This window comes from Miniopterus schreibersii (genome assembly GCF_964146895.1).
Source record: "Miniopterus schreibersii genome assembly, chromosome: 1".
NCBI lineage: Eukaryota > Metazoa > Chordata > Mammalia > Chiroptera > Miniopteridae > Miniopterus > Miniopterus schreibersii.
Genome location: NC_138101.1, coordinates 98,785,096 through 98,811,667, shown reverse-complemented (window position 1 = coordinate 98,811,667; position 26,572 = coordinate 98,785,096).

Sequence of the window (26,572 nt, the reverse complement as noted above, 5' to 3'; positions counted from 1 at the left end):
CATGCTCAATTTTGGATTTTAAATACATGCTGCATACACACAATTTTCAAGTGTTTTCCACTTAAGTTTTTTTCTGGAGAAATTTATCAAAAAAATTTATTTTCATCTGAAATACTTAAGAAATGTTAATGTGCACACTAACATAACTAATAAGCCACTCACTACATTTACAAGTCTATTGCTTGGACAGTCACGATATCAGATAATATAAAATTGTTTTATGTGGATTTATCTTACTAACGATGAAAGTGTATGCAGTATTTCTAAAATTATTTATGAAAAATAAATTTACATGCCATTTTGAGTCTGCCAACATTTCTGTCCAGTTGTTATAACCATAATACAGTCAAAGGGACCCAGAAATAGCCAGAAGCCTGGCCAAGCATGTCTCAGCAGTTGAACATTGACCTAGGATCTAGGCGATTGGGGTTCGATTCCCAGTCATAGCACATGCCCAGGTTGCGGGCTCGGTCCCCAGTAAGGGGCATGCAGGAGGCAGCCGATCAATGACTCTCTCATCAGTGATGTTTCTCTCTCTCTCTCTTCTTCTCCTTTCCTCTCTCCGAAATCAATAAAGATATATTTAAAATAAAAATAAAAAAAGAAATAGCCAGAAAATATTCATTAAAATTGATTTTTCTGTCCAGTTTCATTGCCACTGAAAATGTATGATACGTTTACTTCATTTCAAGATCCAGCTTTCTTCTTCCTTAGTGGAAAGTCCTTAATAATATGTTTTTTATAGGACAATGTCTCTATAATGGGTCAAGGCAAAGGAGCTCTGATTTTTTTAGAAATCAGGCAAAAAACTTTTGCACAAATGGAGACAAATGTTTGGAGTTTCTAATTGCAAGTTCTAATCTTTCAAGAGATGTGGAATGTGTCTTTGAACCCAATAATTGGCTTATTACTCTTTATTTTAAAGATAGTAAAAATAGAAATTAACTAATAGCTTGATGGCAAATTATGGTAGTAGGAGAAAAGAGGGAAACTAAATGAAACTCCACTTGTCATCACATGGGAGCTTACCTGTCATGGAGCAGGAAGGACAAGAGGTAAACTGACAATGGAGATTAATTCTTAACTCATGTAAATTAATAATAATAATTTTATGTTTAAAAACCATGTGTACTCAGAAAGAGGTTAGTTTTAAGATGTCTCATTTTATTTGTGAAACCCTCAATCAGAAAGATAATAATACTATAAAATCACTCATTGCAAACTCAACTTGTTTCATACATATATACAATGTATGAATTCTTAGAAGTTATCCTAATTGGAGAGATTTAGCTTCCTTCTGATTTCCAGTGCTATTTACCTACCCCAAACCAGACACAAACATTGCATAGTAACTGTGCTGTATAGTGTGTTGGTATATTTAGGAAATATGCATGTAAAATTAGTCCTATTAGTGTGTTGTACTATTTCTATATTTCAAATAAATTGGTTCTCTTTAGATATGGAGGAGTGGTCTGACCAAAGTGGACTGTAGGTGACGATCTATTATGGAGAGAAGCTGAGAGCATGTGAAAATTAGGAGGTGTTCATTTGACAAGGAAATTTGACTTATCTGTTAATAGTTTTCAAGGAAACAAATTGCTTGAAGCATCTATTGCCAGTATAATGAAAGAGTAACTTCCAACTGACCTTTTATGAAATTCAGTGACGGAAGACAACAGCGTACTAGCATCCTTGATTATTTATTTACTTATGTATGTATGTATGTATTACAAACACAATAGTATTTCTCTACTGTATTTCCCCAGGATAGCTTATTTCAAAACTGAAAATAATGAAGTGATGTTATAGTTCACCAACACCTTCAGCTTCATTCCACAGGCTGCTTTTTTTAGAGTTATTTTCTCCTGGCCACTGTCTTTGGCAAAATGCTTTCAAGATTGTGTGTTAGCCACAGAACACAATAGAAGAAGCCAACATGGTGGTTCACAGAATTAACAAGAGCAGCTATCTTCCAGGACAGATTGTTCTGTTTAATTATAGCTGTTGGGGATTGAGTCAGCTGCCTGAACAACAGGGAACATCAGAGGGTCATTAAGATGGTCTATTAGTTTCCTGTCATGAGTAGCTGCATATCCATGATCTGCACATGCGGCATGGTGGCACACTTTCCAAATTACCAGCCTTTAAACTCCCATGGTAATTCTTTAAAATCCCTGTGGCAATTTAAGGGATTAAAAAGAAGGAGGTGATTTTGGATGCAAATTTATAGTACTTAAAATTCATCAGGCAGAAAATTTTCTGTTCCAAATTTGATCTGAAAATATTTTTTTTAAGAAAATCAATCCAGTATATAACCTTTTTCTGCTAAAACTATTACTTGTTCTTCATGTAACAAATAAAGGGCACATTACATATTCATTCCTTGGCCCATCTTTTTCCTTGGAAGAACAAACATCTTCTATAAATATTAAAATAAATACTTTCTGCAAAAATAAAACAATAAAAAACCTCTACTCTCTGGCTTTCAAGTGGAATAAAATAATAAACAATCAAAACATCCAATGCATTTCAGGAAAATCACTGGAGCTAGAGCTGAAATGATATTCATTTGGTGGCGATGTAGACTCTTAAAGAATGTCCTAAAACAACAAACAATGTATGCAATCTTTAAGAACATCTTTCAGGGCATGCTCAAGTACTTTAACAATCTGAAAGAACATCCTCCTGTACCATTTCAGCAGACTCAGAATGCTGTAAATATCTCCAAGCCCTGTACACAGTATTGGAAAAGAACTCGAACTGGGTTGAAGATTTATGACTAACACACGTCGTCCAGAAAGTTCTCAGAGCTTGAAACTTCTGGAACACACAAGTCTTAGTATCTTAGAAGCAGCAAAAATCACTATTATGCAAATTGTTCAATTTCCAGTGGGGGTACATACACAGGTTATGGGTTCAATCCCCAGTTGGAGTGCGTATGGGAAGCAACCAATTGATGTTTCTCTCTCACATCGATATTTCTCTCTCTCTTTCTCTCTCTCTCTCTCTCTCTCTCTCTCTCTCTCTCTCCCCCTCTCCCTTCCTCTCTAAAATAAAACAGAACTTATTAAAAAAATATAACACCCATTTATTCCTTCAGAGAATCTATTCTAGTTATTGTATGGAATTTGATATGAATTACAAACTGTTTATATATATATATATGAAATGATTATTTAGAATATTCTGACTAATCCATATTAATTTTTGTGATAAGTCAAATACTTTTTGGAGAGAAGTGATTTTCCTTAATCAGTATACAAAGGGATTAGAGGAAGCAAGAGACGTGGTTTAAAGTCAGTAACTGAACAGAAGAGATGTGGTTTAAAGTCAGTAACTGAGCAGAATCTTAAAGGAAGAATAAAAGTTAAATATAAAGTTGAGGAAAGATGTTTCATATATAAAAGCCAGTAAAAACAAAAAGTTCAGTATCTTTAGAAAACAAAAATATAATTTTCAACCATGATATGTTGAAGAATGGAAGTAGTCATAGTAAAAGTAATGTTGATTGAATATGTTAAATAGGTGTATACTATGTTTATATGCATGACATACAGGGATCGTGTCTCATTCATTTTGTTTTGTACCTACAGCACTGAAGTCAATGCCTAGAAAATAGTCATGTTGTTGAATAATATTTTTGAAACATGGATTTTGAAAATTGAATAATATAGAAAAGAATTACATGAATATATGTAATTTTAGAAAATTATTCAATGGGAAATAAAAAGGAGGATTAGGAAAAATATATTGGTTGTAAGAAGACTTAAGTTAGACTTGACTTCAGGCCCTGCTGTGGTGCCAAATGGTGGTGGATATTTATTAAAAATAATACTAACACTTTTCTATGTCTTGATAAACTGAAAGATTTTAGCAGACACATTGGAAAGGCCAACAAATCTTAGTATTTAAAATGTCTATTTAGCTCGGCAGGGCGTGGATCAGCGGTTGAGCGTCTACCTAGGATCCAGGCTATTGGGGTTCGGTTCCCGGTCAGGGCACATGCCCAGGTTGTGGGCTCGATCAATGCCTCTCTCATCATTGATATTTCTATCTCTCTCTTCCTCTCCTTTCCTCTCTCTGAAATCAATAAAGATATATTTAAAAAAAAAAAAAAAAGAAGAAGAAGAGGGGGAGGAGAGGAATAAGAATCACAATCCATCTTAGGCAATGGAAATCTGAAAAGGTCTCTGAAAACTGCTAGTATTTAGAGGAACCAGGCCTTAATGCCAGTAAGTCCATTTAATTAAATCAGTGCATACATGCACTCTCTTTTTTATTTGTGAAATTGAATAGATATGTATAATCTTTAAAAAACAAACAAGACATTTCCTCGTGAACTTTTAGTCTCATCATGTTTCCATTATTCATTTCCTATTAGAAATTATATAACCCTGTCTCCAACTCTTCTACCCAGTCTTAAGCAGTCCCAGTCTCATATGTGCATCCCCCAACTGGCCACCGAAGAATTGCCTGTATTCTATTTACTAAACCTAATATATTTTGTTACTTTTTACCCCCCTTGACCATTCTGCATCCTTTGACATTATTGTATGTTCTTCCATGAAATCCTCTTCTCCCTGATCTTCTAGAGTATGGGTTGTTGTAGTTCCATTCTTTGTAACTATTCTTCCTTAACTAGCATTATCCTTGATACTTCTCCCTCCTTCTTATTCGTCCCAGGTCCTATACTGAATTATGTTCTTTTTCACTCACATTCTCTCATTGAACAATTTTATCCACTCCCATGATTTTAATTGTCCTTTCCAAACATAGGCTTTGAATACTCTATTTACAGCATATGGTCCCTATAAACAAACAAACAAACAAACAAACAAAACCCCTGCAATTACTTTTCTAGCTAATTGCTGAGAGCTCAATCCCCTCATACCTTCTAGCCAACAAAACCTTAGCATCTCTTCAAGCTCTAACACAAATTTCAACTCCTTCATGAAGCCATTCTTAATCAATTCTTTATAATTTGAAAACTCTCTTGAGCTTGAGTTACTGGTAGAAGTTTTATTTCCTATTCCATTCTTGCCACTGGAGATGGACATCAGATACCATGATACAGACTTTATAATTTTATAATCAATAATAATTTAACTGCTCATAGGAGCTTCATTATGTAAAAATAGTTTTATTTAAAAATTTAGAAATTTAGCTCAGATTTATTAAGTAATTTCCTTAGAAAACAATCTATTAATGTTACTGATAATTTAAATTTAAATTCACTTTAGGGAATCAAAGAAAATTCAAAACAGTACAGAGAGGTGGATTAAAATATGAGAGCAAGTTAGCCAATGAAAGAATGAAGGAAAAAATAAATTAGTAAGAGGATTAATTCAATGTACAAGAGTGAACCATAGAAATGTGAACAGGAAGTTTATCATAAGAAACATTTTACTACACTACACAGATTTTATTTTGTAAAAGAGGGTGCTTTATTAAAGATTTTAAAATTTAATTTAGAATTAAGACTGGATTTTAACTTAATCACACACAAACACACTGATACCTGGATACATGATGAATTTACATGCTATATGTAATTTAGATCAAGTTGGTTGATAAGTGCTGTTCATATCATCTATATCTTTACTGGCTTTTTATCTGTTTCATCCATTATTGGGAATGAAGTGTTGAAATCTCCAACTGTAACTTTGTGTTTGTTTCTTTCTCCTTTTAGCACTATCAGTTTTTCTTTCATGTATTATGAAATTCTGTTGTTAGGAACATACACATTTAAGACTGCTATATTTTATTGGAGAATTGACCCCTCCTCATTGTGTACTATCCTTCTAAATTCCTGGTAGTATTCCTTGTTTGGAGGTCTACTTCATCTTACTTAATATAGCTATTCTATTTTTCTTTTGATAGAGTTGCATGGTTACATTTTTTTATACCTTTACTTTCATATTTAAATTTGATTTCCTATAGAGCAGGAAGTTGAGTCTGTGGGGTTTTTTTGTTTTTTTTTTACTTAATCTGACATTCTCTGTCATTTAAGAAATTCATTCAAACAATTTTTTTAATGTTATTATTTATATGGTTGTATTTAAATGTACTGCCTTGTTCATAGTCTCTTATTTGTTTCATTTGTTTATTTTTATGCTTTCCTTTTCTTCTGTTGATGTTTTGAGTAATTTTATATTTTCATAATTATTGGTTTATTTAAACATTTTTCCTAATATTAGAAGAATTTCCCAGAGTTTAAAATATATATTTAATTAATCAATGTTCCTTCAGATAGTATTATATTGCTTCAAATGTAATGTAAGAAACTTATATAGTATTCACCAAATTTCTCCCTTCACTCTATTGAACTATTGTGTCACACATTTTATTTTTGCAAATGATCTAAACCCATCATATATTACCTTTTAACTTTAAACAATCAACTATATTTAAAACTGATTATGTTTGGGAAAAGAGAAATCTTTTAAATTTACATTCATTTTAAGTGATTTTAAGTTACTTTTTGTATATTCAAGTTTCTATCTAGTATCATTTTTTTTCTGTCTGAATGTCCTTAAACATTTCATATACTATATGTCTGCGGATAATTTTATTTATTTTTGAAATATGTTTTCAATGAATGTAGAAATCTGGGTTAACAGTTTCACTATTTCAGAACTTTAATAATATCTCATTTATATCTAGATTGTATACTTTCTGATGAAAGGTTTTCCATACTTATTTCTTATGTTCTTATGAAGGTTGTGTTTTTTGTTTTGTTTTTTCTAGCTACCTTCAAGATTTTTCTATTTTTCCCCCACAGGAATTTTGAGTAGGGTATATGTAGCTTCATTTTATTTGTTTGAAATTTTATGTTTAGTACTTTCCTTGCTTTGTTTTCTCTGAGTTTTCTAAATCTGTGTTTTGATGTATTTTATTATATTGGGAAAATTGTCTACATCTCTTCAAATATTTTTCTTTCCCTTGATTTCATTCTAAGATTCCAATTATATGTATGCTGGACCTTTGATGTTTGCTCACAGGTTTTGAATGTTGTGATTTTTTTTCCAAATTTTTTGCTTTTTGTTTTCCTTAGGGGTTTCAGTTTGGGTATTTTTTATTGACCCATCATCAAATTCATTGATTTTTTTTTTTTCCTTTGAGTTTTCTAATAAACAGATTGAAGCCATTGTCCATTCCCATTACCAGGTTTTTTCATTGACTCATATTGTTTCCCAGTTGCTATAGAAATTTCTCATTTGCTCATTCACATTTTTCTACTTTGTCTACCAGAATCTTTAACGTTATAATCATACTTATTTTAATTTTCCTGTATTATAGATCTAACATTTAGGCCATCATTTTAATCTGGATCTTTTTTATTGTATATTTTGTACAAATGTGTGTGATTTTAGTTGAATGTCAGACATCATCCATAAGAAGAGGAGAATCTGAGATAAATTATACTTATTCCTAGAAATGAGCATAACTCTACTTTTGCTAGTCCAGGGTTTGGCAATACTGGCAAATGCCTGTTTTTATAGAGTCCACAAATTAAGAACAGGTTTTACATTTTTAAAGACTAAAAATTTTATGTGATAGAGACAATATGTGGCCTGCAGTTGTACATATGCATATACACATATACATATATATATACATATACATATACATATACATATACATATACATATACACAGAAGAAGTGTGTTAATACTTTTAGGCCATTGGTTTTGTGAAGGGGAGGAAGGGTTAATCAGTCCAGTAAGGAACTGAGCTGTTCAGTTTTGTTGTTAAAATAGTTTTACATTAGTACACAGCAAGTTTCAAATTTTGTCTAATATAACTTTATGCTTGGAGGACATTGAGTTGCCAGAGAGGCTGTTCTTTGGAGTGTAAATGTTCCTGTTCCATACTCAGTTTTTGCTCTTCCCTTTAGGCCTGTATCTGAGGGTGAGGGTAGAAGGGTGGGTGCAGCGTCTCTCCACACTTTTGTTACTGCCAGAGCAGTTGACTGCTACTACTTATTATTCAGCATCTGCTAGTCTGGTGTTAGGGGCAGAATATTCTCTGTTGTTTTGACCCAGTCTCACTTTTAGACAGCTCCTATATTGCTAGTCTCGGGGGGTTGCGGGTATGTTTGGGGTGAGTGGGGGGAGTTTCTTCTTTATCAATCTACTTCACTCGTATGTAGAAGAGTTGTAATAATTTTGTCCTGGGACAATTTCCTGTTCCTCACCCAGACATAGAAATGTTATTTTGCTTTATTTTTTTCTTTCTCCCAACTTCAAATGCCTTCATCTTTGGTTTGTGGTTACCTGGATTTGCTGTTCTTTTCCTGGAAGCCTAATACCCCTGTTCCATAGGGGTAAGAGATCAAATGGAGGACGTAGGCATCAAGCCCTCTGGGTTTCCACCACTAAGGGGAATTTTCTCATTTCTGTGCTTCCTGTAATCTTTTTTTCAGTACCTAGTAGTATTCTACGTACAAATGCATGCCCTTTCCCTTTATATTTGCAGCACTTAGAGGATCTTTATACTTCTGCTAGGCCATACCTAGACTTGAGTGATTCACTAAAATTTAGCTGAATTCTTCTTGTTCTGTAAAAAGTGGGTCATTGTTTCCTTCATCCTGTCTCTCATTAGACATACCTGTCATTCTTTGACTCAGGGTACTTACTTCATGTTACCTCAACCCTCTGATGGTGTCAAGAAAAGTTATGATTTTGCAGATTATCCAGCATTTTGAGTATGATAAAACTGTATTGAAACTCTTCTGACATTTTATATCCTATGCAGAAACAAAAATGCTTTTAAATTATTTTTAATTAAAATAAATACATATAACATAAAATTTACCATACTAACCATTTTTACTTTTTTAATTATAATGGATTAAATTATAATGTAGATCCAATGTTTCCAACTTTTTCTTTCTAATTTATATTATACATGGTTATATTATATGTGAATTTGTAACATATATCTCAAAATTATCATTTTTTTAAACTTAAAAGTTATTCATAATTTATTTTATATTTTAGTTGGCACCATAATAAACACCTTTTTTATATGATGTTTTGAGTTACAGCTAGAACTGCATGATCAAATTAAGATTAATAATGCGTAGGGCCAAAATGAAATATGCCAATATTTAATGAAAACTTCCAAATAATATGCAGCATATGACAAAAAGCTGCAGGTTTTTTGAGAAATATAGTGTGTTTGTCTATGTTTGATTTATTGTATTTATTATTTGAATAATCAAGTTCAATATTAAAATTTGATAATTTGGGTAATTAATACAATTGGTGCAAAAGTCCAAATTTGTGCTTAATTAATGCAAGATAGTCAATTCTTATTTAAGAATTTTTATATTCTCCTTAGTAACCTTTATGCAAGTAGTGTCAAAAACACAGTACATACAGATTGTAATCACTTTAGATAACCCCAGTAAATAATTGAGTGTGTATAAAATAATTTCAGTTACTCTATTCATAGAACCCCAGAATCACTTAATTTATAAGGAAGTTGGTTCAGCATTTTTGGTTCATGGTAAGATCACAACCCTGAATATTTGAACATGTGCTCTGGGGAATTATTTTTCCTACCCAGAGGAGAAGATGAAATAACTTGAAAATAATAAAAATAACATAATTAATTGCTGATACACACAATTTTGTCTACATATAAGATTCCGAGTAGGGATGGAATATTTACTTTTAATAGTAGATGAATACTATGATGCATTTATTTATGGATTTCAGATTTATCATTCAATTTAGTCCTCAAAACCACCTTAAGAGTTATATATTATTTTTATCCATATCTTACATAAAAAAGAACTGAAGCTATTATAAATTGCTTCAATTCTTCACATGCTCTCATATGTAGAATCTAAAGAACTTAATAAACTAATGAACAGAAATGAGTTAATGACAGGGAGGCATGGATCAGACTGACAAATCTCAGAGGGATGGAGGGGGGCAGGTGGATGGAGGGAGAGAGATTTATCAAAGAAGTTATATGCATATATGCATAACCCAAGGACATGGACAATGGTTTGGAGAGGGACTGGGGAGGGGAAAAGGGTGGGGTGGAATGGGTCTGTGGGGAGAAAAAGGGACAGCTATAATATTTAGAACAAAAAATTTTAAAAAAAGAATTGAAGTAAAGTATGTTATGTTATTTACTCAAAGTCACATTCTTATTAAGGGTCATAGTTAAATTAAAATATGGATAGAATCTAAAGCTCAGTCTGTTAACCATGTGCTTAATGGAGAAAATGAAACTTTAATTCTTTTTTTTCTCTTTGTACTCTTTATAGTCTGAACAGTTATATGCAGCCCAATGCATAATATATCTAAAATACAGAAAATTCTCTTGAGATTTGATAGCGAAAGTTTTTTTATTGTCTTATTTCCTACATTTATTTTATTGTTGAGAGTATTACAGATGTCCCCCATTTTCTTCTCTTTACCCCTCCCCTTATCTCCCAATTCTTCGCCTGTCTATTGCCTGTGTCCATGGCTCATAGCAGCACAGTTTACAATAGCTAAGATCTGGAAACAGCCCAAGTTTCCATCAGTAGATGAGTGGATAAAAAAGCTCTGGGACATTTACACCATAGAATACTATGAAGCTGTAAAAATGAAGGATCTCACCCTACCAGCATGGTTCAGTGATTGAACATTGACCTATGATCCAGGAAATTGCTGTTCCATTCCTGGTCAGGGCACATGCCTGGGTTGCAGGCTTGATCCCCAGTAAGGGGTGTGCAGAAGGCAGCCAATCAATGACTCTCATCATTGATGTTTCAATCTCTCTCTGTTTCCATTCCCTTCCTCTCTCTGAAATCAATAAAACACATTAAAAAGAAGAAGAAAAGAAGAAGAAGAAGAAGAAGGAGGAGGAGGAGGAGGAGGAGGAGGAGGAGGAGGAGGAGGAGGAAGAGGAGGAGGAGGGGGATCTCTTACTCTTGGGACAGCATGGAAACTTTAATTCCTAACTCCAATATATTTGAGATAAAAAGTAGAATTCTTGTTTGTGTATTCACATGTATTTAAAAGTTACATCTTATTTCTTAAGGAAATTTAAGAATGAAAGAGAATGTATTTGGAGTTCAACACTAAAGAAATCATCAGCTGTATTCCTAACAATTTCAGAGGTAATAGAAAGGACGTGCAAGATTTCTCAGGGTGAACTAATGATACGCTTTAATCAAGGTAGTAAGTATGCTCTAGCAGGAGGAAAAAAAACATGGACAAACATCTGAAGTCCAAAAAACTTTCAGGCACAGCCCCACAAATTACTTTCTTTGTTGCATAAAAAACACTTTGTCTGTGGAGTATGAACCATCAAGATATGCATAAAAAATCTTAGTTTCAGAAGGCTGTGAGCAAGATTTTCAGTGGGATCTTTTATGTCCCATTGGTTATATAGCCAAATTCAGCTTTGTAACTGGTTAATCAACGTCTAAGTCAGCAATCTACATATCTCTACATCTAAACAAGCTATCCCTGGGGAAAAGTTATATACTTCCATGACAGATTTCTCATAAACACATACTGAAGATAATTTGTCAAATTTAGTTAAGTTTTTGAGGCTAAAACTAAAAATTTCACTACTTCATTACTTCTTAAAAGCCATATTTAAATATGGTAGTATAAAAGACAAAAGTGACTCTCTTAGTGACAAAGTTAGGGATTAAATATGATCAAAGTGTAGGCCCAATGTGCCATGCAAAAATAGCCAATGCTAAAATTCAGTGACACACATGCTTTACTGGATTTTTTTCTACTTCACTTTTTTGTAATACTTTTAAAAATTTCTCTTATTGCCCTCAACTTTTTAAAATCAAAGTATCCTGGGGTTTAGTCCTTAGTGAGAATCTATTGTCAAGCTCCACTCACTTTCTTGATAAACCAATTCATTATCATAACTTAAAATGCCTTCTATAGGCCAGTGATTATACCCAACTTTTCCAGCTCATATTTCATTCTCAAAATTTGACCTCATAAATCTATCTGCTTTTAAGACTTCTCCAATAGGATATTTAATATATAGTACAAATCATCAGATACTCAATTGAACTCCTGATCTTTCTGGCCAAAACTGCACCTCTAGCAACATCTATCATCTCATTTGACATTATCTTCATTTTCTTTGACTGAATTCTTTACTCAATTCCCCACCTCTCCAGTTTTCTCTAAATCTTAGTTCAAATGCCATATTTCCAATAAGGCTTATTCTGATTACCCAGCTGAAAATTGCACTCTACTTTCTTTCCAGCATTCCCAAATGCTTTCTATTCTACTGTACTCTTTCCTTGTCCTATAGTACTAAGTGATGTACTAAGTAATGTATTTACCTAAGTAATTCTTATTTTGTATTATTTTTAATTTTTAATGTATACCTCCTTCCACTGGAATGCAGACTCTTCAAATACAGGGATGTCTTTGCTTTTTGTTTGCTATTCTATCCTAGAAACCTAGTTGAGGACCTGGATATATTAGCTACTTAATAAATGTTTGATGAATGAATAAAATATAGAAAGTAATTGTATCATTGACCTTGGATCAAAATTGTAGATATAAATATAAATTTTCTTAAATTGTATTTTGTTAACACATCGGAACACAAAAGCACTGAAATTATTTTGAGTGTGTAATGAATTAATTAACCATTTATAATGAACCACTCAGTAAATACTCTATTGAGTCAAAACTGGTTCTGTGTATAATAAAGTCTGTGATGACTGAACAAAGTAGAAAATATGTTTGACATAAAGAGTTGGTCAAATAGAACCAAGTTAGCTGATAGCCAAGAAATTCATCTCTATACATGTAAAATTATTACAAATAAAAAATGGTATAGACAGGGGCAATAATTTTATTGCAGAAATACAAAAGCACATTTTTATTGAAACATTAATTAATGCATTTTTTAAAAAGCCTTCCAAGAAGAATTGTTGACAAAGACAGAGGAACCAAATAAGGAGGGTGCCATTTTATAAAAAATGAATGATAAATGTGAGTGCTCATAAACCAGATCATCTTTCCAACTTGTATCTTATGATCTCTGTCTCCAGAGCAAAGTTAAAAGTGTCTTATAAGAGAGTACATGAGAGAATAAAGAATGAAAAAATGTTTGCTGTTAGGAAAACTCTTTCCAGTAATTTTTTTCTTGTTAACAGAAACTTAATATTGTTTATGTATCATCTAGTCATATTCCCCAGGAGATGAATTTTGATTAGTTCAAGCTAATCTGGTAAATCCATTCCCTTGTCAGGACAAATAATATTCATGAAAAAACATCTGGCCCATTACAGAGTAATTCTAATGGAATCTTCTGATAAATTCTCTTACTCTAAAAGTAGCTCTTTTTTAAAAAAATTAAGACTAATTTATGTATTTATTTATTTATTTATTTATTTATTTATTTATTTATTTATTGTTCAAAATATTACAGATGTCCCCTTTTTCCCCATTGACCCTTTCCACCCTGAACCCACTCCCTGCCCCAGACCTCCACCACACTATTGTCTGTGTCTATGGGTTAAGCATACATGCATATAAATTCATTGTTTTGAACTTTTTACAGAAAAATTAAAACATAGATACAGAATGTTAAAAATAATAACAGTATAGTAGGTTGAATTTTATCTCCCTCCATATAAAAAGTTAGAACATTGTTAGCATCCTAGAAGCTATTCCTCTGTCTCTTTCCAATCTCTACAACATAGAAACTAGACATCTAACACTATATATTAGTCTTGATTGTGCTTCAGCTTTACATAGGAGACTTATAAAATATCTCTTCTGCCTGGCCAGGCATGGCTCAGCAGTTGAGCATTGACCTCAGTGTGATTCCCAGTTAGGGAACATGCCCTGGGTTACAGCAGGGGGCATGCAGGAGGCAGCCCATCAATAACTCTCTCATCAGTGATATTTTTCTCTCTCTCTCTACCTCTCCCTTCCTCTCTCTGAAATCAATACAGATATATTTAATAAATAAATAAATAAATAAATAAATAAATAAATAATAAATAAATAAATAAATAAATAAATAAATAAAATATCTCTTCTTTTGTATCTGTCTTCTTTTGATTAACACTATATTTGTAAAGCTCATCTATGTTGTTGACCATAAAAATAGTTTTGGTTTTCCTTATTCTTATATTTGTATTTTATTCCATAATGTTAACATAGCACAAGTTATTTATCCAGTCCACTGTTGATGGGGTTTTGGCAATTATGAATAATGTTGCTAACAGTGCAATTCAAAACAAGCGTGAAGGGGGTAGAAGGGCATGAAGAAATTAACCAAAGAATTTATGTGCCTGTATGTATATAATCCAGGGACACAGATATAGTGCCTTGAGGGTTTGGGAAGAGGGGGTAGGTGCAGGGGGGAAGGGTCAATGGGGGGAAAAGGGGGATGTCTATGATATTTCAACAACAAAGATAATTTTTTTAAAAAGCAGCCCGGCCGGGCATGACTCAGCGGTTGAGCGTCGACCTAGGATCCAGGCGATCTGGGTTCTATTCCTGGTCAGGGCACATGCCCGGGTTGCGGGCTGCAGCCAATCAATGACTCTCTCATCATTGATGTTTCTATCTCTCTCTCCCTCTCCTGTCCTCTCTCTGAAATCAATAAAGATATATTAAAAAAAAAAAAAAAAAAAGCATGCATTAGCTCTGGACAGTTGCCTCAGTGGTTAGAGCATTGGCCTGTGGACTGAAGGGTTCCAGGTTTGATTCCAGCCAAGGCTATATACCTGGGTTGCAGGCTTGCCCCCACTCAGGGCAAGTCTCTCTCTTTCTCTCTTTCTCCTCCCTCTCTCTCTCTCTCTCTCTCTCTCTCTCTCTCTCTGAAAAACAATGGGAAAAATATCCTTAGGTGAGGATTTTAAATAAATAAATAAATAAATAAATAAATAAATAATCATACATGAATAGGTATTTCATTGGCTCATTTCCTCATTTTTCTCCATAATTGCACAAAAACTGGGTATCTTTGATTTATTACAATTTTGGCCATTTTGGTAGTTGTGTAGAGAGTTAAATTTGATTAGTTTTTCAAAGAAAAATATTGTTGAACATAACTTTTTTCCATTGATATATTCCCCTTTTGTGTGTACTTAGTAGGTCTTTATATATTCTAGTTAATTTATTATAGATACATATCTTTATTGTACATGTTATTTATGCATATGTACTTAATTTTTGGAGATATATACTATATATAATATATGTATATAAACTTTTCATTCAGATCAAGAATTGTTAATGTTATGAAGTTAGGCTGTAATGCCTTTTTCTATCTTTTATCGTTGTATTGTCTTTTACATTTAAACCTACAAGCTATGTGGATTTGACTTTTACATATGGTATAAAGTAGTGGCCCAAGTAAATACTTAAGTAATTCAGCTAAATTGTTTTGAAAAATTATAAATTTTCTACTCTATTGCACTGTCCCTCTTTGTTATCAGTGACTATCAAGAGACTTCACCTGTGTGTGTTTGTTTCTGGATTCACTATTCTATAGTTTGTTTATCCTTCAGTTAATACAACACAATCTTAATTATTTTAGCTTTATAATGTATTTTATTGTCTAGCTTTGTTTCTTATATTTAAGACTATCTTGAATATTCTAAGACAATTTGAAATTCTACATGAAATTTTTTTAATTTCATCAAAGCAAGCCCTGAAATTTTACACAGAATTACATAAATTGTGTAGATTAATACAGACAAATAGATGGATAATTGACATCTTTACAATATTGATTGATCCAGTAAATAAATATGATATGTTAATGCACTAATCTCCAGGAAAAAATTAACAATAATCCTTTAGGTGTAATGTGTGATATAGATGTTTGTAGATATTCTTAATCAGGTTACAGGAGTTTCTGTTAATAGTTTTTTGACCTATCATTCATGGGTATTTTGTATTTATTGTGGCCATCATTCTATTTTTCTTATATTCTGTTAATATAATTAATGCACACCTTGTATTTATGAAATAATTGTAGTATATTATCTTCCTTATATAACAGTGGTTTTATTTGTTAATATTTTGCTTTGATTTTTGCATCTATATTGGCCTACATTTGGTTTATTATAAAATCTTAGTCAGATTTTATCAAGTTTATTCAAGCCACATAAAATCAGTCACAATGATTTTTTTTGTTTTTCTCTGAAAAACAAACAACCTGTTTTACATTGGTATTATGATTTCTTTACATTTTGGGGATCCAGCAGTGAAGAGGTGAGGATTTGAAACTAAATTTACAAGGAAGTGTTTAAGCATAAATTCAATTTATATGAGGTAAAATGTTTGTAAATACATTTATCAATTTTAGTTAAATTTTAAAATTTATTGGCATTATGTTGTCCATAGGATTATCTTTAAGATGTATAGTGTTTTTTTGTCTAATTCTCTTATTGGAAATTGGTGCTTTAGTTAGCTGTGTCCTCCAATAAGCAGACACTAACACAAGAATAATAAATTCTATGTTGAAGTATGATGATTTGTTTATCATATCAGTAATATTTAGTATTTAGACTTTTAACAGTAGTGTGCTGACATTCATTATCTCATTTGAATTTAATTTGAAATGTAACGTTAATGTTTTCATAGACATTTCCTTTCCTCCCATGACTAACAAAATCAAATTTTCCCGGCTGCTCCTTGTTACCCTACCATTGCAGATGTCAACTCCTACAGAAGAAATGGTATTTCACTTCACAACAAACAGCAAGACTTTCTTCATAGAATGCAATTTATCATAAATACAAACCCTCCAAGACTTAATGAAAAAGAAATCTACCATGACTCTATTGCATCTATGATGAGTCAATGATGAATGTAGTAACACCTCTTTCTTCCTGTTACTGATAGTCTAATCTGCTGCAATTCTTAGAATGATTTGTTTCTTCTTGCTTTGTATCTAATTTCTGTATCCTCCCCATATTGGTTAAATATTTCCTTTTGTCTTTTAGAGTTTCTGCTGCAAAAAATTCAAAAACTTCTTTTCTGGTCCACCTCTGAATTTTATTTTCATCTCTGAACTTCAAATGACAATGGATTTTCAACAATACCATTTACTTTGTGCTCTCTTGAGTGTAAGCAGGGCTTTCTTTCACATCTCATATCCATCCAAGTCTTTTTTTTTTCTTTTTAAAATTTATTTATTTATTTATATATTAATCTTTATTGTTGAAAATATTACAGATGTCCCCTTTTCACTCCCCAATTCCCTCCATCCTCCATCCACTGCAACCCCAGGCCTTCCCCATACCAAAGTCTGTGTCAATGGGTTATGCTTATAAACATATAAGCTCTTTGATTAATCTTACCCCACCCACTCCCCCATCCCTAAATACCCTGTGAGATCCTTCAGTCTGTTCCATGCTTCTGTGTTTCTGGATCTATTTTGTTCATCAGTTTATTTTGTTTGTTACATTCCACATATAAGTGAGATCATGTGGTACTTGTCTTTCTCTGACTGGCTTATTTCACTTAGCATAAGACTCTTCAGTTTCCTCCATGCTGTCCTGAAGGATAAGACATTCTTCTTTTTTTACAGCTGCATTAGTATTCCAAGGTGTAAATGTACCACATCTTTTTTATCCACTCATCTACTAATGCGCATTTGGGCTCTTTCCAGATCTTAGCTGTTGTAAATTGCAGTGCTACCAACATAAAGGTGCATAAGTTTTTTTCTAATTGATGTTTTGGGTTTATTAGGATATATTCCTAGAAGAGGTATCACTGGGTTAAATGACAGGTCAATTTGTAATTTTGGAGGGAAACTCCATACTGCTTTTCACAGTGGTTGGACTAGTTTGCATTCCCACCAGCAATGAACTAGGTTTCCCTTTTCCCCACACCCTTGCCAGCACTTGTTGTTTGTTAATTTGTTGATGGCAGCCATTCTGTCAGGTGTGAAGTGATACCTCATCATGGTTTTAATTTGCATCCCTCTGATGATTAGTGATTTGAGCATTTTTTTATATGTCTCTTGGCCATCTTTATGTTCTCTTTGGAGAAGTGCCTACTTAGGTCCTTTCCCCCTTTTTTTTAAAGTTTCTCCATGTTTACTATTGAAAATATGACAGATGTCCCCTTTTTATCCCCATCTAATTGATCCCTCTACCCAGCATCCATCCCACCCCCAGGCTTTTCTCTAACCAATGTCTGTGTCCATGGGTTATGCTTATAAACATATAAGTTCTTTGATTGATCTCTCCCCCCCCACTCCCCACTCCCCGCCTTCCCTCTGAGATCCCTCAGTGTGTCCCATGATTCTATGTCTCTGGATCCATGTTGTTCATTAGTTTATTTTGTTTATTATATTCCACATATAAGTGAGATCATGCGGTATTTGTCTTTCTCTGAATGGCTTATTTCACTTAGCATAATACTTCCTAGTTCCCTCCATGCTGTGCCAAAGGATAAAAGATCCATCTTTTTTGCAGCTGCATAGTATTCCACAGTATAAACATGACACAGCTTTTTTAATCCACTCATCTACTGATGGACATTTGGACTGTTTCCAGATCTTAGCTATTGTAAATTGTGCTGCTATGAACATAGGGGTGCATAAGTTTTTTGTGACTGGTGTTTTGGGTTTCTTAGGATATATTCCTAGAAGTGGGATCACGGGGTCAAATGACAGGACAATTTTTAATCTTTTGAGGAAACTCCATACTGCCTTCCATAGTGGCTGCACCAGTCTGCATTCCCACCAGCAGTGTACTAGGGTTCCCCTTTCTTCACACCCTTGCCAGCACTTGTAGTTCCCTGATTTGTTGATGGCAGTCATTCTGACAGGTGTGAAGTGATACCTCATTATGGTTTTAATTTGCATCTCTCTGATGATTAGTGACTTTAAGCATTTTTTTATGTGTCTCTTGACCACCTGTATAACCTCTTTGGAGAAGTGTCTATTTAAGTCCTTTGCCAATTTTTAATTGGATTGTCTGTCTTCCTTTTGTTAAGTTGTATAAGTTCCTTATATATTTTTGATAACCATTTATCAGATATGGGGATGGCAAATATGTTCTCCCATATAGTGGGCTCCCTCTTCATTTTGTTGATGGTTTCTTTTGCTGTGCAAAAGTGTTTTATTTTGATTTAGTTCCATTTGTTTACTTTCTTCTTTGTTTCTTTTGCACTAGGAGATGCATTGGTAAACATATTGCTAAAAGAGATATCTGAGATTTTGCTGCCTATGTTTTCTTCTAAATTTTTTATGGTTTCACATCTTACATTTAAGTTTTTTATCTATTTTGAGTTTATTTTTGTGTATGGTGTAAGTTGGTGGTATAGTTTCATTTTTTTTGTATGTACTTGTCCAATTTTCCCAACACCATTTATTGTAGAGACTGTCTTCACTCCATTGTATATTCTTGACTCCTTTGTCAAATATTAATTGACCATAATAGCATGGCTCAATTTCTTAGTTCTCTGTTCTGTTCCACTGACCTATATGTCTGTTCTTGATCCAATAACAAGCTGTTTTGATTACAGTGGCTTTGTTGTATAACTTGATATCTAGTATTCTGATCCCTCTAACTTTGTTCTTCTTTCTCAAGATTGCCTTGGCTATTCAAGGTCTTTTTTGGTTCCATATAAATTTTTGAAGTGTTTGTTCTAGATCTGTGAAATGTACTGTTGGTATTTTAATCAAAATTGCATTGAATTTATAGATTGCTTTGGGTATTATGGATATTTTCATGATAATTCTTTCAATCCATGAACATGGTATCTTTTTCCAATTGTTTATATCTTCCTCTATTTCTTTTTTCAGTGTCCTATAGTTTTCAGAGTACAGGTCTTTTACATCTTTGGTTTATTCCTAAATATCTTATTTTTTTAGTTGCAATGGTAAATGGGATTCCTTTTTTAGTTTCTGAGAGTACATTATTGACGTATAAAAATGCCATCTATTTCTGGGTGTTAATTTTGTATCCTGCTAACTTCCTGAATTCATGTATTAAATCTAGTAATTTTTTGGTGGAGACTTTAGAATTTTCTATGTACAATATCATGTTGTCTACAAATAATGACAGTTTTATTTCCTGCTTTCCAATTTGGATGCTTTTTTTTTTTCTTGTCTGATTGTTATAGATAGGACTTCCTGTACTATGGTGAATAAGAGTAGTGAAATTGGACACACCTGTCTTGTTCCTGTTCTTAAGGGAAATGGTTTTAGTTTTTGCCCATTGAGTATGATGTTGGCTGTAGGTTTGTCATATATGGCCTTTATTATATACAGGTATGATCCCTCTATTTTCACTTTGCCGAGAGTTTTTATCAAAAATGGGTGCTGGATTTAATCTAAAGCTTCTTCTGCATCTACTGATATGATCATGTGATTTCTGTCTTTCAATTTGTTTTTTGTGATGTATCAGGTTTATTGATTTGTAAATATTGTATCTACCTTGTACCCCTGGAATAAATCCCAATTGGTCATATGGTGTGTGATCTTTTTAATATATCGCAGGATATGATTGCTAGTATTTTGTTGAGGATTTTCGCATCTATGTTCATCAGGGGTATTGACGTGTAATTCCCTTTCTTTGCAGAGTCTTTATCTGGTTTTGGAATTAGGCTAATGCTGTCCTTGTAAAAAGACCTTGGAATTGTTCCTTTTTCTTGGGTTCTCTGAAATAGTTTGAGGAAGGTAGGTGTTAGTTCTCCTTTGAATGTTTGGTAAAACTCTTCTGGGCCAGGGCTTTTGTGTCCTGAGAGCCCTTTGATTACTGCTTCAATTTCATCAGCAGTTATCAGCCTATTTAAGTTTTCTGACACTTCCTGACTGAGTTTTGTAAAGTTGTATTTTTCTAGAAATAGAAGGTTGAATTTTTCTAAAAATTTGTCCATTTCATCCATGTTGTCCAGCTTGGGGGCATATAGTTGTTTGTAATATTTTCTTACAATCTTTTTTTATTTCTGTTGGGTCAGTTGTTATTGCACCTCTTTCATTCCTGATTTTGTTTGAGTCCTCTCTCTTTGTTTCTTGATAAGTCTGGGTAAAATTTCATCAATCTTGTTTATCTTTTCAAAGAACCAGCTCTTGGTTTCATTGATCTTTTGTATTGTTGTTTTAGTCTCTATGTCATTTATTTCCAATCTGATTTTTATTATTTCCTTCCTTCTACTTATTCTGGGCTTTTCTTGTTGTTCTCTTTCTAAGATTTTAACTTGTAGGGTTATAGAATCTATTAGCAGTTTTTCTTGTTTTTTGAGGTAGGCCTGTAGTGCTATGAATTTCTCTCTCAGGACTGTTTTCATTGTCCCATAGATTTGGAGTTGTTTTCTGTTTATTTTCATTTGTTTCTAGGAAGTGCTTGATTTCTTTCTTGATCTCTTAGATAACCCATTTATTGTTTAAAAACATGTTATTTAGCCTCCATGTGTTTGAATGTTTTTTAGTGTTTTCATTGTAGTTGATTTCTAATTTCATCCCCTTGTGGTCTGAAAAGATGCTTGATATGATTCCAATCTTCTTGAACTTGTAGAGACTTGTTTTGTGTTCTAACATGTGGTATATCTTTGAAAATGTCCCGTGTGCACTTGAGAAGAATGTATATGCTGCAGCTTTGGGGTGGAATGTTTTGTAAATAAATGTCAATTAAATCCATCTGAACTATTGTGTCATTTATTAATATTATTTCCTTGTTGATTTTTTGTCTGGAAGACCTATCCAGTGAAATTGGTGGGATGTTTAAAGTCCCCTACTATGACTGTATTGCTGTCAATCTCTCCCTTAAAGTCCTCTAGAAGATTTTTCTAAATTTAGGTGCTTCTATATTGGGTGCATATATGTTTATCAGGGTTATATCTTCTTGTTGGATTGATCCCTTTAGTTTTATGTAAAACTTCTCTTGTCTCTCATTATAGTCTTCATTTTGAAGTCTATTTTGTCTGATATGAGTATTACTACCTGAGCTTTTTCTCATTTCCATTTGCATGGAAAATTATTTTCCATCCCTTCACTCTAATTCTGTGTAAGTCTTTTGTTCTAAGGTGGGTCTCTTGTAGACAGCATATATTTGGGTCCTATTTTCTTATCCATTCATCCACACTATACTTTTTTATTAGAGCATTTAATTCATTTACATTTAAAGTTATTTTTGATAGAAACTTATCTATTGCCATTTTAATTCTTTATACCTATGTTTCTCTCTATGTATTTCTTCTTCCAGTTATAGCAGTTCTTTTAACATTTTCTGTAATGCTGGTTTGGTGGTGATAAACTCCTTTAGCCTTTTTTTGGGGGGGGGGGTCTGGGAAGCTTTTTATTTCACCATGTATCATGAATGATAATCTTGGTGGATAGAGTTATCTTGGTTTCAGATCCTTGTTTTGCATTACCTTGAATACTTCATGCCGCAATTCCCTTCTTTCCTTTAGAGTTTCTGATGAGAAGTCAGCTGACAGCCTTATGGGAGTTCTTTTGTGGGTAACAGATTGCTTTTCTCCAGCTTCCTTTGTGATTCTCTCTTTGTCTTGAAATTTTAATTAGGATGTGTCTAGGCATGGTCCTCTTTAGATTCTTCTTTCTTGGGACACTCTGTGCATACTGAACTTTTGTGACTTTTTCTTCAACAGATTTGGTTAGTTTTCTGCCATTATTTCTTCAAACATGTTCTCTAACTCTTGCTTACTTTCGACCTGCTCTGGCACTCCTATGATTTGAATATTGTTGCCTTTTATGTTGTCCCACAGCTCCCTTAGAGTGTCCTCCTGTTTTTTAATTGTTTTTTCTCTTAGGGTATCTGATTGAGTGATTTTTTTCTGCCCTATCTTCCAATTCTCTGATCTAATTCTCAGCTTCCTCTAATCTTCCCTTCATTCCTTCCAATGTATTCTTTATTCCTGCTGTCATTATTAATTTCCTTCATATTTTCCATATCTTTTTTCATGCTGTTGAGCATCCTTACAATCAGTATTCCAAACTGTATGTCTGATAGATTGCTGATCTCCATTTTATTTAGCTCTTTGTCTGGAGACTTCTCTTGTTCTTTTATTTGGGGCTTGTTTTTTGGTCTCCCCATTTTGGCTGCCAATTTGGGTTTGTTTCTATGTATTAGTTACATCTTCTATGACTCTCTTTTTGGAGGGTCTCTGGTGCAGGCCAATCTCAGATGCAGTCAGACTGGCCCTGAGTACCCTGTTTGGAGATATCAACAAGCCTGGGCTTGAGGTCTCCCCTGCTGGGACTGGATGCATTTGGACAGGACCAAGATGCACACCAAAGTCTGCTTTTCCAAGGCCCAGGTCCTGAAGCAGATCAGGCAAAGACTCAAAGCACTCTGAGGTCTGTCTTTTCCTGTAGGCTGAATAATCCACTTCTCTTAATGAGCCTCAGGTTGTAGAAACTCCACAGGGTGGGGCAGCTGGTTGTTAACAGTCTCTTAACAAGCATTAGGCTATAGACACTCTATTGGGTAGGGCAAGAGGTTTTCCAGTAGGGTGGGACAATTTCGCCCCTCAAGCAAAAGCCGCATACTGTCTGCTTGATAAAGATGACCTCCACTGTCTTGGGGAGTGACTCAGCACAGGTATCCAGAGGGGTGCCATCTGAGCTCTATCTCCAGAGCCCACAGTCTCAGAATCTGCCAACACAGCTCCAATCTACTCTGCCCTCCCTCTGCCAGAGCCCAAGGTGAGTGGGTGCACATAAAACTCTGTGTTTTGGCACTTTAAGAGGATGCTTGCAGTTCCAGCCATCTCTCTGTGGCAGACAGAAACCCTGCTGCTTTTCACAGCCAGATGTTATGTGGGTGCCTTTCTCAGTTCTGGTGCTCTTGGCTGGACAGCCCAACCTGGGGTTTAGGCCCCAGAGTTCTCATTTGGAACCCACCACAGCTGAGATATCCCTCTGTGCCTTCAGCTGCTGCCTGTGGGAGCCCAGCCAGCCCTCTCCCTCCTCCACACTTCCTACCACTCTCTATGTGATCTCCACTTTTTCTCCTTGGTTATGAGGGTGCTCTCAAGTTCATCTTCAGTTGGTTTTCAGACTGGTTTTTCTGTATTTTAGTTGTAATTGCAGTTTGTTCCTTGGGGAGTGTCAGTGTAGCTTTCACTCAGTCTGCCACCACCTTTAATCTCTCCATCCAAGCCTTGATTCCAATGTCATTTCAATTATATTGCCAGTCCCCTTATCCATTAAGACTCATAGTTGTAGAAGTACAGTGTCCTTCCTATTTCTATTATTTGCTCTATTCCTTCTCATTTTTCATCATTATCTAAGAGTTCCATGCAGACTCATATTCTTTTACTTTCCACCACAATTTTTTTGCCATCAGCAGAGATGTGTTCAGATTTCACACTCATGATCTATCAAATTCAAATACTTTTATTTGACCACTTTATTATTAATGAAGTTCTCCTTTCTTACAGCTTGACTCCTTTCAATAGTCAAAACTTGTAATTCACAAAATTACTACTTAAAACATACTACTCTGAATATGAGCTCTTATTCTTTGAAATTTCTTAACAAAGAATCTATTTTATAATACTTTATTAAATTTATTGATGTGACAATGGTTAATATGAACATATAGATTTTAGGTGTGGGTTTCTATGTTATAAGATCTGTATATTGCTCTGTGTGCCCACCACCCAAAGTCATATATTATCCCATCACCATATATTAAGACCCTCTTCATCCCCCACTCCCTCACCTCCTTCCCTCTGGCAACCACCACACTGCTGTTTGTGTCCATGAGTTTCAGTTTTATATCCCACATGTGAGTGAAATTATATGGTTCTTAGATTTTTCTTACTGGCTTATTTAACTTAGCCTAATATCCTCAAGTTCCATTCATGTTGTTGCAAATGGCAGTACTTCATCCTTTCCATTGCTGAGTAGTTTTCCATTGTGCACATGTACCACATCTTATTTATCCAGTCTTCTATCACAGAACCACTTTTGTTGTTTCCATGTCTTGGCCACCATGAATAATGCTGCAATGAACATAGGAATGCATATATCTTTTCAAATACATGTTTTTAAGTTTTTTAGGTATATACCCAGGAGAGAGATTGCTGGGTCATATGGTAGCTCTATTCTTATTTTTTGAGGAATTGCCAGACTGCTTTCCATAGTGGTTGTCCCAGTCTACATTCCCACTAGCAGTGAATGAGATTTCCTTTTTCCCCACAACATTTTTACACTTGTTATTGCTTGTGTTGTTGATAATAGCCACTCTAACAAGTGTGATTAAAACATTCAATACAGTAGGAATACAAGGAAAGTATCTTAACATAATAAAGGCGATATACAGTAAACCCTCAGCCAGTATTATTATATTCAATAGTGAAAACTGAAAGCTTTTCCTCTAAAATCAGGAACAAGACAAGGTTGTCCACTCTCACCACTCTTATGCAACTTAGTTCTGGAAGTCTTAGCCAGGACAATAAGGGAAGAAAAATAAATAAAGGACATCCAATTAGGGAAGGAAGAAATAAAACTGTCACTTTTTGCAGATGCCATGGTTCTGTATTTAGAAAACCCTAAAGACTCCTCCACCAAAAGGCTATTAGAAACAGTAAACCAATACAGAAAAGTTGCAGGATACAAAATCAATATACAAAAATCCATTGTCTTTCTGCATACTAACAACAAAACTTCAGAAAATGAAATGAAAAAAAACAATTCCTTTTGCAATTGCAACCAAAAGAATAAAATAGTTAGGAATAAACTTAACAAAGAACCTAAAACACCTGTATATTGAAAATTGCAAAGCATTATTAAAAGACATTGAAAAAGACACAACAGAATGGAAAATATCCTGTGTTCATGGATTGGAAGAATCAACATAGTTAAAATGGCCATATTACCTGAAGCAATATACAGATTTATTACAATCCACACCAAAATACAAATGTAATTTTTTAAAGAAATAGAACAAGAAATCATCAGATTTGTAAAGAACCACAAAAGACCCCAAACAGCCAAAGCAAGACTGAGACAAAAGAACTAAGTTAGAGGTATCACGCTACCTGACTTCAAATTATACTACGGAGCAGTATATGGGCAGATAATTTTTCACAAAAGATCCAGAAACACACAATAAAGACAGTCTCTTCAATAAATGGTGCTGGGAAAACTGGAAAGTCACATGCAAAAGAGGAAATAATCTTAAGTCTTGAAGAAATCCTGTTCTCTAAGAAATTAAATTTGGACAGCTTTCACAGTAATCCCTCTTCCACCATAGTGGTCTTTTCTCTGGGCCTCAATTCTCAATACTGGAAATCCTAGTTCAGCTTCAGGCTTAATTTATTCAAGAACTCAGTAATAATAACAAGGACTGTAGCTCTGACTGGTAAGTGTGGCTTTACCTTCAGGTTGGTGGCAAGATGGCTCCAACTGTTTGAGGCATTACATCCAGACAGGACAGGGAAAAAAGAAACACAGTCTTTACCTGCACTCTCTTAGAAATTCATCATCATTTTTTATTTGAAGTATTGGACTAACCTACTAACTAGTTTCTTCCTATTTAATGTTGTCTTCGCCATACTAATAATTGTCCATGAAATAACTAAACTGTTAACATACAAATATTTTCATTTCACTTGCTTATAGGCCT